Here is an 11,389-nt window from a genome sequence, read left to right on the forward strand (position 1 = left end):
ACATCCTCCCTTCCTGCACCACCACCTTCTTTCGTAATCCTGACCACCTTCCCCCAATATATTCATTATCTGGCTCCCTGTAGGGAGCCGTTGAAAGAGTTTGAACTGGAGAGAGAAGCAGGATCAAAACAATGTGTGGGAACACTTAATCTAGCAGAAATAACACGTGTGATCTATAGTAATACCTTTTGTTGTTTAACTATGGAATTTGGGAGTTGGAAGGAGCCTTTGAGATTGTGAAGTTGAGAGAAAGTTGGCACTCTGATGCAGTCAATAGTAGAAAATGGACAGGGAAACCCAAGTTTTCTCGTGCTTTATCTAGCTCCTGTCTTCTTTGCTTTCATAAGGAAATATGGTATGAACCTGACTTTGAAACAGAGCAGCCCATGCTTAAATTGTTAAGTCCACGACTTCACAGATGTGTGCCCTTGGGAAAATTACTTCACCTCCAAGGTCTAGCTTTTTATCTCTGTACAATAGGGACACCAAGGTCCTCACGCACTTGCTATCACAACTGCATGAGGAAATACGTGAAATACTGAAGGCTCTAAAAATGTCAATTCCTTCCCATTTCCCTTAATTTCAGTTGAGGGCAGGAACATTCCACTTACCTTGTATGACCGAAGCTATGATAAAAGTGTAGATGCTACAAAACTAATCATTGAGTAAAAGTGATTGAAAACCACCTATACCTCCACTAGCAAGAGTAAAAGTCCTTTTTCTCCCCTCTCCCCGACCTGGAACACCTAAAGTTTGACACTGGTTGTTTTAAGGTCCATTGGATCGAATTCTGTTTGTTTTATGAAATCTGCTTTTGAAAAGGACAAAAGGAAAGAGCTCAGCTGCTTTCCACCTCTCTTAGAGCTTCTAATCTGTTGAAAAATCCTATTCCTCAGGACTTGTTATGTTTCCTAGATACCTCTTTAAACTAAGAGAAACCACATAGCCTTCTAAGACAGTCAGGAAATGTGAGCTCGTGCTACCAAAGGACAGTTTGAAAAAATGGGCAGACGGTACTGATGGAGGGAATTTAAAGTGTTCAGTGGTCCCAGCAATGTGCATGAACACTCTGTGTGGCCTGGATCCAGGACTTGCCCTGAAAGAAGACAGAATTCAGAACAGAAAAGAATAAGCCAATTACTACCTATAAATTCAGCAAGGGATCCATCCAGATCAGCCTCCCAAATAGAGTTCCCGGGGTGCTTAGTTATAGTATGGCTCAAAAACTCTCTTCCAGGGGATCTTCTTGTTCTCCAAAACTTGAAGCTATTTTGAGAGGACTTTTCTTATTTTGAAATCAGTTTTGTTATTGCCTAAATAGCCACAATCCTGGTCTTTGTCTTGTGCAAATTGCCAGAGTTAAGTGATTTGGGCTTTACATATGGAAAGTTCATTCTGTTGTGTAATTAATGGGAAGCAGACTTTGGGAAGCTGATGATCTAGGCCCTTATTTATATGAGAGCATATGTCTGTGTTTTGTTTATGACTCACTTTCTTACTCCACGCATTGTAACTTGGGTTTGTTTATACTAACTTTTCCTAGAATCCAAGCCACATGGTACATGAGCCAATAATTTATGGTCTCTAAAAGGGAAAGATGATGAATGAGCTTTTTCTTCTTAAATTGTCAAATCTGAGATTGAGGAAGGAGTATTTGCTTCCTTGAGTCTGTTCAAGCATATACTTGGGGGAAAAGAAGTTAAAGCAATAATGTTTTTTAAAAAACTACTGGTATAATTGCTCAAAATTTGAATGTGGATGTGTTTGCAAAAAGAGCATATGACCCCTCCCCCACAACAAACTATTATAATTCTGATCCAAATGTTTGGCGGTAAAAAGACCATTCATGGTGAAGGCTATGCATGTATTGGGGCAGGGGCTAAATGGGAAATCTCTACCTTCTGCTCAGTTTTGCTGTGAACCTAAAACTACTTTAAAAGATAAAGTCTATTTTAAAAAACAAATAAATCGGGCCCAGCCCCGTGGCTCACTCAGGAGAGTGCGGCGCTAGTAGTGCTGAGGCCACGGGTTCAGATCCTATACAGGGATGGCCAGTGCACTCACTGGCTGAGGGTGGTGCGGACCACACCGTGCCGAGGGTTGCGATCCCTTCACCAGTCAAAAAAAAAAAGGAAGAAAGAAAGAAAGAAGTTTATTCCCACCCCCCTCCTTAGGTTTTTGGTTATTTATAAATATATATAAACGTTTCTGGTGTTACAGAATTAATATATAATATGTACATGAGTTCCTTTTCCCGGGGACCTGTAGTTTCTATCAATATGTAGCCTTAAACGTTCAAGCTGGTTTTTTTAGTAGCTCTTAATAAGTTCTAAGTTTTTTGTTTGGTTTTTGTCATTGAAACTCCACTTCCCCCATGGAGTAGTTCAGATATTGGTCTATATTTCATAGTACTTTGGGTTGTAGCTTAGAGGCCCGGAAAAGTCAAATATGTGAGGATATAACTGAATTTACAGTGATTTGGATCTCCTTCAAAAAACGGAGTAGTTCAGATATTGGTCTATATTTCATAGTACTTTGGGTTGTAGCTTAGAGGCCGGGAAAAGTCAAATATGTGAGGATATAACTGAATTTACAGTGATTTGGATCTCCTTCAAAAAATTCCTTCATGTCTCACACACAGACTTAACAAAATAGATGGTAAGTGCTTGTTTAAGTCAAGTCACATAGAGTGATTTCATTCAAGTAAGTCACCTGAGCTCTGCTGGTCACTAGGTGGAGGGGCACAGATTCAGTGCCTAGCACAGAGCCTGGAGCAAAGTGGGGCTCAAACAATAATGAATAGAAGGATGAATCAGAATGGCTAAGACATGGTTCTTGTCCCTTAGGTGTATACAATTTAAGAGGAGAGGTAAATATAAATTAATCCCATAATCCTAACGCAAGACAGACTAAATGAAGTGCTATCAGAGAGATGCAAGCAACTTAGAGGGAAGGAGAAAATTAATGTTGAAATGAGAGTCCATGACGGCTTTTAGAAAGAGGACTTTTAGGAATGGAGTTTTTTGGGGTTTTTTGTTTGTTTTGTTTGTTTGTTTGTTTTTAAAAAAGATGACCGGTAAGGGGATCTTAACCCTTGACTTGGTGTTGTCAGCATCACGCTCTCCCAAGTGAGCCACAGGTTGGCCCCTTAGGAATGGAGTTTTAAAAAATGGGTAGATGTACTTAGATGTAAAGTATTACCAAAAAGCTTCAAGATTGAATTATAAACTGGACTCTGGTGGAAATTTGGAAGCACTGAAACTACACTTTGTATTGTTCTGTTTTGTGTCATGGCTTTTTCATCACTAGGATAGGAGAGTGGCCTCTAGATTATGGAAAAATGCAAGACTTTTTATGTATCTGACATCAGATGCATCATCCTCTCTGAAACTTACAGAAATAACAGTAGGGCACACACTGTAGGTTATGAAAAGTTATTGTTTCTGCGGTAGGACCTCCATCCACTAACCAGCAGACACAAAAAATATGTGAAAGTCTAAAGCAATAAGTATAAATTGCATTTTGTTTTAATGAAGAAAAAAGGGATATTTTGTTGTGTAAATTAACATTTTTTCTTAAAAAGAAAAAAACTTAAATAAAGAGAAAACGATAGCATGCATTTGAGTCACTTCAATCAAGTCCAGAAGGAGCTAAAGGTACAGTCATTAACAATGAGGGTATTCAAACCCTTTGAAAATCCCTGAAAATCTGGCTCTTCTTGAGAAAACAAAATAAAGATCCAAAACTTTCACAACAGAATAGAACATTGGAAAATAATAATAATAATAATATATAATGCACATTTAAATAGAAAGCCTGCATTTAAGCTCAATAACCAATTCCACATAGCAGTGGCCGGGTTTGGTGACAGTTTAGATGAAAGCTTTTCAGGGAGTTAATTGAGCCACCTTTTAATATGGGCCAACAGTGTGGTGTGCTAGGGAAAAAATGCAGGTTTCTTTTCAGTGTAACCTTCATTAATATAAGTGCAGTGCCTTGATCCAGAAATTAATCAACCCAATTTTTCTGTACTAATCACTTCATATCCGGAAAAACCAAAATTTAGGATGAGCTTTGGCAGATTATAAAATCTTCAGAGGAAGGTGATCAAAATTGACTATAGTCTAGAATTCAATTCATGGGAAACACAAATGAAGAATCTGAGGATGTCTTACCTAGAGCAAGGAAGACATGGAGGTATACGACTTTTGACAAAGTTATGCTTATTCAGAAGCAATGGTCCTTCCCAAAACTTCAGATTTGTCCAAAAACATACAACTGAAGGGTGAAATAAAAACAAGGACCTCATTCTTCTAATGTCCTGGTCAAGATGTTTTCAATCAGATTGCCAGTAACAAGCCTGAGTATTAAGTAACCAAATGCAGACATTATTAAGACCCAGGAAGAAAACCAAGCACATATACCTACCATTTTATGTAATTCTTGAAGTTCTAGAATTTCCAACAAGAATTTCTTTCATCTGAACCTAAATATAAAAAATGTGGAAATTTTCTTAAGATCATGATAGTTATATAATTCTTTGTTCTTCCCTATGTATTTTTTTTTTTTTTTAATTTAAAAGAAAGTCTCTCACAGTCAGGTAAGAACATGCACGTACAATAGTTGGAGTATTATATAAGGGATGGTATTTATGGTTAAGGATAAAGCTATAGCATATTTGAGAGGAAAGAAAAAAGAAATATAAAGAGCCCTTTGAGAGGGTGTGACCACCCCCACTGTGTGACCAGCTGGCATGCTGTGAGACTCAGCAGATGAAGCATCAAACTTTCTGGCATTAACTACATTTCTATCCAGCCTCCCGGGTTGTCTAGTCAGTGTGCTTGATCCACATTGCAACAAACAAAACCCAAAGTTGTCTGAAACAGAGTAGGGCTAAATGGCCCTAGTATTCCTCAGTTTACCATTTCTTACCAAAAGCCTAAGAAGCAACTCTGACCCTAATAAATATCCCCAGTAAAGCTCCCAGATTCAGCTCCACTCTTCTGTTGATCCATCCTGGGCAATCCCTACTGATGAATATGTACAGTGCACCTTGTAGCAAGCTGTAATCTCCTCTTTTGCTAGTTCTCTGTCTGAGCTCTCTTCCTTCACCCAGCCTTCTCAGACCTGCCAAAATCCTGGTTGCCTTCCTCAGCGGTTCCTTGAGCAACCTAGCAATGTTCTTACTGGACTCAGACTCTCTCACTTTATCTTTATCTATCCAAAGCCACAGGTGGTTTGTCCAACTCCAGCGCTCATGAAATGTCTGGCATTATTTCCCCATGGTTGGAGAAGTCAGGGACTCTGAAAACCTAGAGACCAGGACCTCAGAGTTGCCTGACCAAATAAAGAATGTCAGTGTCATATCTCATTTTAGAAGCTTTCCATGGTTAGAGCACTCTTCTGACTGCCATGGAATTGCTTGCAATTCAATTAAAGGTGCTCTACGAAAAATAAAGATAAGTATTACCCCAGGCTTTGGTCTGTAGGAGCTTACATCTGAATCAATCCAGCACAGAACATTAGCCAAACATTTATATGCAAAAGAAACTGTCCTCCTTGTTTGGACGGGTGTGAAGAAGAACAGCTCATGCTCTCTGTCCTCAAGAAACTTCAGTGTTTCTCAGGCCATGGCCTAATAAGCAGTTAAGGTCGTCAGGTATTAAATACCGGATGAATAAACTCTTCAGGAGTTTTATAAAAAGAGGAAAATTTTAAAACGGTGGGCTCCAAAATTTTTGATCATGCAGTGATATCGGTAAAATAATTTTGAATAGTCACCCCACTTAAATGAATTTTTAGAATATGTGCACTCTTTTTTTTAACACATAAACTATAAAAGGGTAAGATAAACCTGAAATATAGTCTTAAAATAATTTTAAATTTTCTTTATTATTAATAATGAGAAAATATTTTAGCCACCATCAAAATTTCATACTAATTTTAATATTTTCCATAATGTTTGGAGGAGAGCCAAGTGACTAAGTTTGCATATGGTTATGGAAAATCATGGGTTTTTTTCTAAGCACTTGTGATAAAGTAGTTTGAAGGTTTGATTCTGAATTCAGTTTGTTTCAGTACTTGTTGTTACTAGATGTTGTAAATTAAAAGGATATTTAACACACATATACATCCAAAAGAAAATATGTCATTGGCTGCTTAAACCATAATACTATTTTTTTAAATCCCATCCACCAGCTAAGGAAGGTTTTTGTTGAAACTTGGCTAAGCATCATCCTTATAAACAATTAGATGGTTTTGTAAATCAGAAGGCATTGCATTTTTTGAATCCAAATCTCTGAAACCCTTCATTTGAAAGTTAGCTCTTTTTACAAGATATTTAAATTTGCAGATTTAAGAGATATTATGTTATAATATATCATTTTCAGCAACAAAATTGCCATACAATGGAAATATTTCCAATCAGTTTCCAAAATGCTCTTTACATAGGAGAGGTTTCTTTCTAAGAGCAGTTCCTTTCTGCCTCGCCGTATCCTACAGGGACATTAAATGTTTTGTTTGTTTTTCAACTACTGCTACATAACATTACTGACAGCACAGAAAAGATGAGAATACTTAGAACCTTTGTCTTTTTCTACCAGAAAATTGCCAAATTCATCTTTGAAAATGGCAACTCCTTTATACAGTTTACTGTGAGATAACCAACAGAACACTGTGTGGTATATAAAATATTTCACGGATAATCTTCATCTCATTATGAAGTATTTTGAATTTTTTTTTCCTATTTTAAGGTCTTGTTTTTCTCTGACCTGCTGTAGCGTTTAGAATTTAGGACGTTGACAACACCCTAAAAGCACCAAGCTGATGCGATGTCACATCAACCCCTTGACTGCATGTGGCCTCTCCATCTTCTCCTAGGAACCTCATGCCCAAGTATGACAGTGTCCCATCATCTGACACACAGTCCAAGTGAAGTCATCACTGTTGTTCCATATATTAAGCATTAGAATGCTTAATTTAGTTATTATCTTTTTGATAAAATATAAATAATGTAAATATAAATTCTTAATGCTTTCTTCCTGCAATCCTGGAAATAGTCTTGCTTCCTCCTGGGGGAATGTACACCCCACTACGGAGCCTGCTGATTTAATTTGGAGAAGCAAAGAGGAAGTGAATAGGGGCATGGTTGCAGAGGCTGGAGAGCTCTGGGCGAATTTCTAAATCCCTCTCACCAGTCATGCCTCAGAGAAGATCTAGAGAAGACACCTTGGAGCATTTGCTTTTTGGTGGCCTTTCCCACTTCAGAGCTCAACCACATAAACACGCTCACACCTACAGACCCCACTGCATCACCTCTCCATCAGTCAAACTGCCCATCTCACCTTCTACTCTGACCCCAATGTAAAATAGGAATAGAACAAAGACAAGGGTTCTCCAAGCCACTGCCTTAGGGTGCTCTTTCATAATAAGCCCCTAAGAAGAAGCTGTTATTTGAATAGTAAGCAGTTTCTGTGCTTCAGGCAAGCTAGTCACATTTTCAAAGAAACCCCAGATTATATTAAGATGACTTCAAGAACAGAATGGAAACATATTCATATTATGACAAATTCCCCACATCCGCTAACAATTAATTCTAAAATGCTGCTTTAAGCTTGGATAGCAGTATTCCAGCACTTGTCTGATAACCAGCAGTGACTCAGATGCCCACTACCTTGCAGGTGTCTCACCAACAGAGGCAACTTGCCATCTTTTCAAAAGAGCTTTTAAGGCCAGGACTATAGAAGGTTCATTTAAATTCTAAGGATGGAAGAAGAAAGTTTGCGTGCCAAGGCAGGTTGCCACATATTTTCCATTAAAAAATAAAAAGCAGCATTAGGAAAATAAGAGACCATTATCAAGACAAGTCCAAGTGCAAAGCACAAAAAAAGAAATGCACAATAGAAATTCGAGAACATGAAACAATTGACTTCCTTTGAGCTTGTATTTGCTGACCAAGTAGTATGTACCAGACCATGTACTGCTGTGTAAATGGGCTGTGCTGGGAACTCTGGAAGTACAGAGAAAAAATGTGGCTTTTGCCTTCAAAGAATCTTCTAACATGAATCAGTGCATGAAGTGGTTCACACTGCAGCTTTCTGCCTTGATTGAGACAAATGTCCCAGCCCTATCTACCTTGGAAGTCAGCTCCATTCCAGGCAGTTCAGTCTTCCCCAGCATCTTCCCACCTCCTCTTAGGGACATTCAAACAGCAAGAAAAACTTCAGAGTCTAGAAGTAAATTTGCTTCCCTGACTCCCCCAAAGCTTTCTTGTAAAAACTAAGGTGTGTCTTGCACATGAACAAAACATAGTCTACAAACATTAGCACCTATTTGGGGGGAACCTTCTATATAACTAAGACTTGTTAGCCCTTGTCTTGGCTCATGGTGCCTATACTGCATCTATTAAGTCTGTGTACAAAAAATACTAAGCCCATTCATCAATCATAAAAGATGTGGCAAAATCAACATAATGCTGATGAGCCAATCCTGTGACACTAGGAGTGAAAAGATAAAAAAGCTGCATCTGGACCAAAACCAGCTCAACCATTTGCTTGGAAATTTTAAATATTGACAGGGTCTAGAAGACAATTTGTATTGCACAGTTAAGAAGAAATGAATTCACATTTTGCCTGGGCCACTCATAATTATTCTTTAAAACTAACAAAGAACAGGCAAGATGTAGGACAATCATATGAAGGAGAGCAAATATGGAATCAATCCTGTAGCCAGAACACAGAAATTACTGTCCAATAATGAAACAATTTGAAGAGAGAAAAATCTGTAAACATTTAGAGGGACAGTGAAATCATAAGCAATAAGAAAGATTAGTTAATATCAAACATTGCCAAGTCCAAAGTCCTCCTCCCCCCACATTAAGACTTCAAAATTATTAGATGGAAGTTAATGGTTTAAAAAGCCACCCCACATTTTGGGAAGGCAATTGATAATGGGTATAGGAAAGAATTATAGCAATCGTTATATCTAGAAGGGAACTTCGAGAGCATCCAGTACAACTGTCCAATGTAACAGATGAAGAAAGAGAGACCCAGAGAGGCTGAGGGGTTCATTCTAGTTCAATTTGATTTCTAGCTCCCCCTGTGCAAAGTCATTTCTACTACACTGCACCCTGCTAGTTTTCACACACAGGGATAACGAATCTGAATTGAAAATTTGGATAATAACCATAAGGACAAAATAAAATTCAGATATTCAGTCAATGTGAAAAATCCCAAAGATTGTAACATAAAAAAGAAAGACGGATATTAAGTCTTAACACCTTGATGCCTTCAATGGAGGTTGGCTTGGGATGTATGTCTATGCAGTTGGTCACAGCATAAAACACGGAGAACTCATTCATTCTCCCATCCCATTATGCCAGGAAAGCAGCTACCAGTGTGAGCTTTCTAGGGAGATTGTGGACGCATGCCCTTCACTGAGGACATCTGTTATCCTTCCAAAATTATTTAGGTGAAATAGAGCCTCAAGAAGGTGAAAACTAAAGCCTTCTCCAGTCCTAAGATTCTAAGAAAGACATTTTATTTCAACTTATTCATGACTCTTTAAACTTGCATAATGGAAAATTCCAAACATATACCAAAATAGGCAGAACAGCATTAATAAACCTCGTGTGCCCATCATTCAGCTTCAACAATATCAACTCACTGTCAATTTTGTTCCACCAATACCTCCACCTACCTCCTGTCTTCCTCAGAATTTTGAATCCAGTTCCAGATATCATATGATTTCATCTATAAATATTTTAGTATGTATTTCTAAAAGATAGGTACTGAAAAGAAATGAACACAATGTAATTATCATACCTAAGAAAATTATCAGTAATTATATGTTATAATGAAGCGTCCAGTGTTCAAATCCCATTTATTTCATGATCTCTTCTAACAATCTGTTTAAATTGGCAACCAAATATGGCCATTTTATCTCTTCAGTCTCTTTAAACTTATAGTTTCTCCCTCTCCCCACCCTGCAATTTATTTGTGGAAGACACCAGGTCATTTGCCTAGAGTTTCCCACAGTCTACATCTTACTGAATGAACCTCTGTGTGTCTTCTGTCCTCTGTATTTTGAGTTGGTAGATTTAACTTATAGTTTCTCCCTCTCCCCACCCTGCAATTTATTTGTGGAAGACACCAGGTCATTTGCCTAGAGTTTCCCATAGTCTACATCTTACTGAATGAACCTCTGTGTGTCTTCTGTCCTCTGTATTTTGAGTTGGTAGGTCTAGAGCAGTGCTACTCAATACGGTAGCCACAAGCCACATGTGGCTATTAAAATTAAAATTAAATTAAATGAAAAATTCAGTTTCTCAGTCACACTAGCCACATTTCAAGTATGAGACAGCACAGATATAGAAAATTTCCACCACTGCAGAAAATTCTGTTGGACAACCCTACTCTGGAGACTTAATAGGTTCTGTGAGGGAGTTTTTGAAGGACGTCGATGTTGAAATCTCATCAAGAATTTGGCTCACCATTGATCTCCCCCACAACAATCACCATAAACCTCCACAACTGGACATTGAAGATGAAATTAAAATGCAAGGAATCTGTGTGCTTTAAAATTTACATAAATAGTGTACTTACAAATACTTTTGCTATCTGTTTTTTTACTCAACATTTTAAGATTTAACTACAGTGATATATTTATATGTAGCTTGTTGACTTTAACAGATATATACTATTCCACTGCTTGAATGTATCATAGTTGTTCATTATCCTTTAATTAACATTTAGATTATTTTCAGTAACATGCATTGAGTTTCAAGAAATGTCCTTAGATGTCTTTTGCCTCCTGTTACAAATGTGTAGAGAAGGTGATCTTGACGTGGAATTGCTGGGGCATCGAACACGTACATCTTCAACTCTAACAGTTATTGCCCAGTTGCTCTCCAAAGCGATTATGCCAATTTACACTCCCGCCAACAATGTACAAGTGTTCCTAGTTCCTTACATTATTACCAACATTAGTAATTTACAACTTTTAATTTTTACTACTATGGGTTCACATATGCAATAAAAGTATAAATACAAGCATGAAAAGTTAAGGGAAGGGAAAGAGAGCAGTGCCTAAGTACAATCTACCTTTTTTTCCTTTAAAAACATAAAGCAAATATGACAAAAATTTAACATCATTAAATGTGAATGGTAGGTGTGGAGTTGGTTACGTTATTTTTATTTTTAGTACTGTTTGGTAAATTTACACTATCAGAATTCATTTTTATTTCATAATCATTTTTTAATAGAAGGAGTTAAACTTAGGCAACATATAACAAGTTTTTGAATATAGGCTTATCTGCTAGATTTTGTTTGGTTTTTGGTTTAGGTTTTTGGCTTGTTTGTTTGGCAAAAAAAAAAAAAAAAAAAAAAAAAAA

General features: G+C 37.4%; 1 protein-coding gene across 1 annotated transcript in view; it reads left to right on the forward strand.

Moving 5' to 3' along the window:
• The window catches only part of LOC103609656 (SET-binding protein-like), a gene marked incomplete at its 3' end in the record, with an annotated part of 25,413 nt that overhangs the window by 11,290 nt on the left and 2,734 nt on the right, over window positions 1–11,389 (forward strand). The window lies entirely within an intron of this gene.

Source organism: Galeopterus variegatus, unplaced genomic scaffold (genome assembly GCF_000696425.1).
Source record: "Galeopterus variegatus unplaced genomic scaffold, G_variegatus-3.0.2 Scaffold9912, whole genome shotgun sequence".
In the NCBI taxonomy this organism is placed as follows: domain Eukaryota; kingdom Metazoa; phylum Chordata; class Mammalia; order Dermoptera; family Cynocephalidae; genus Galeopterus; species Galeopterus variegatus.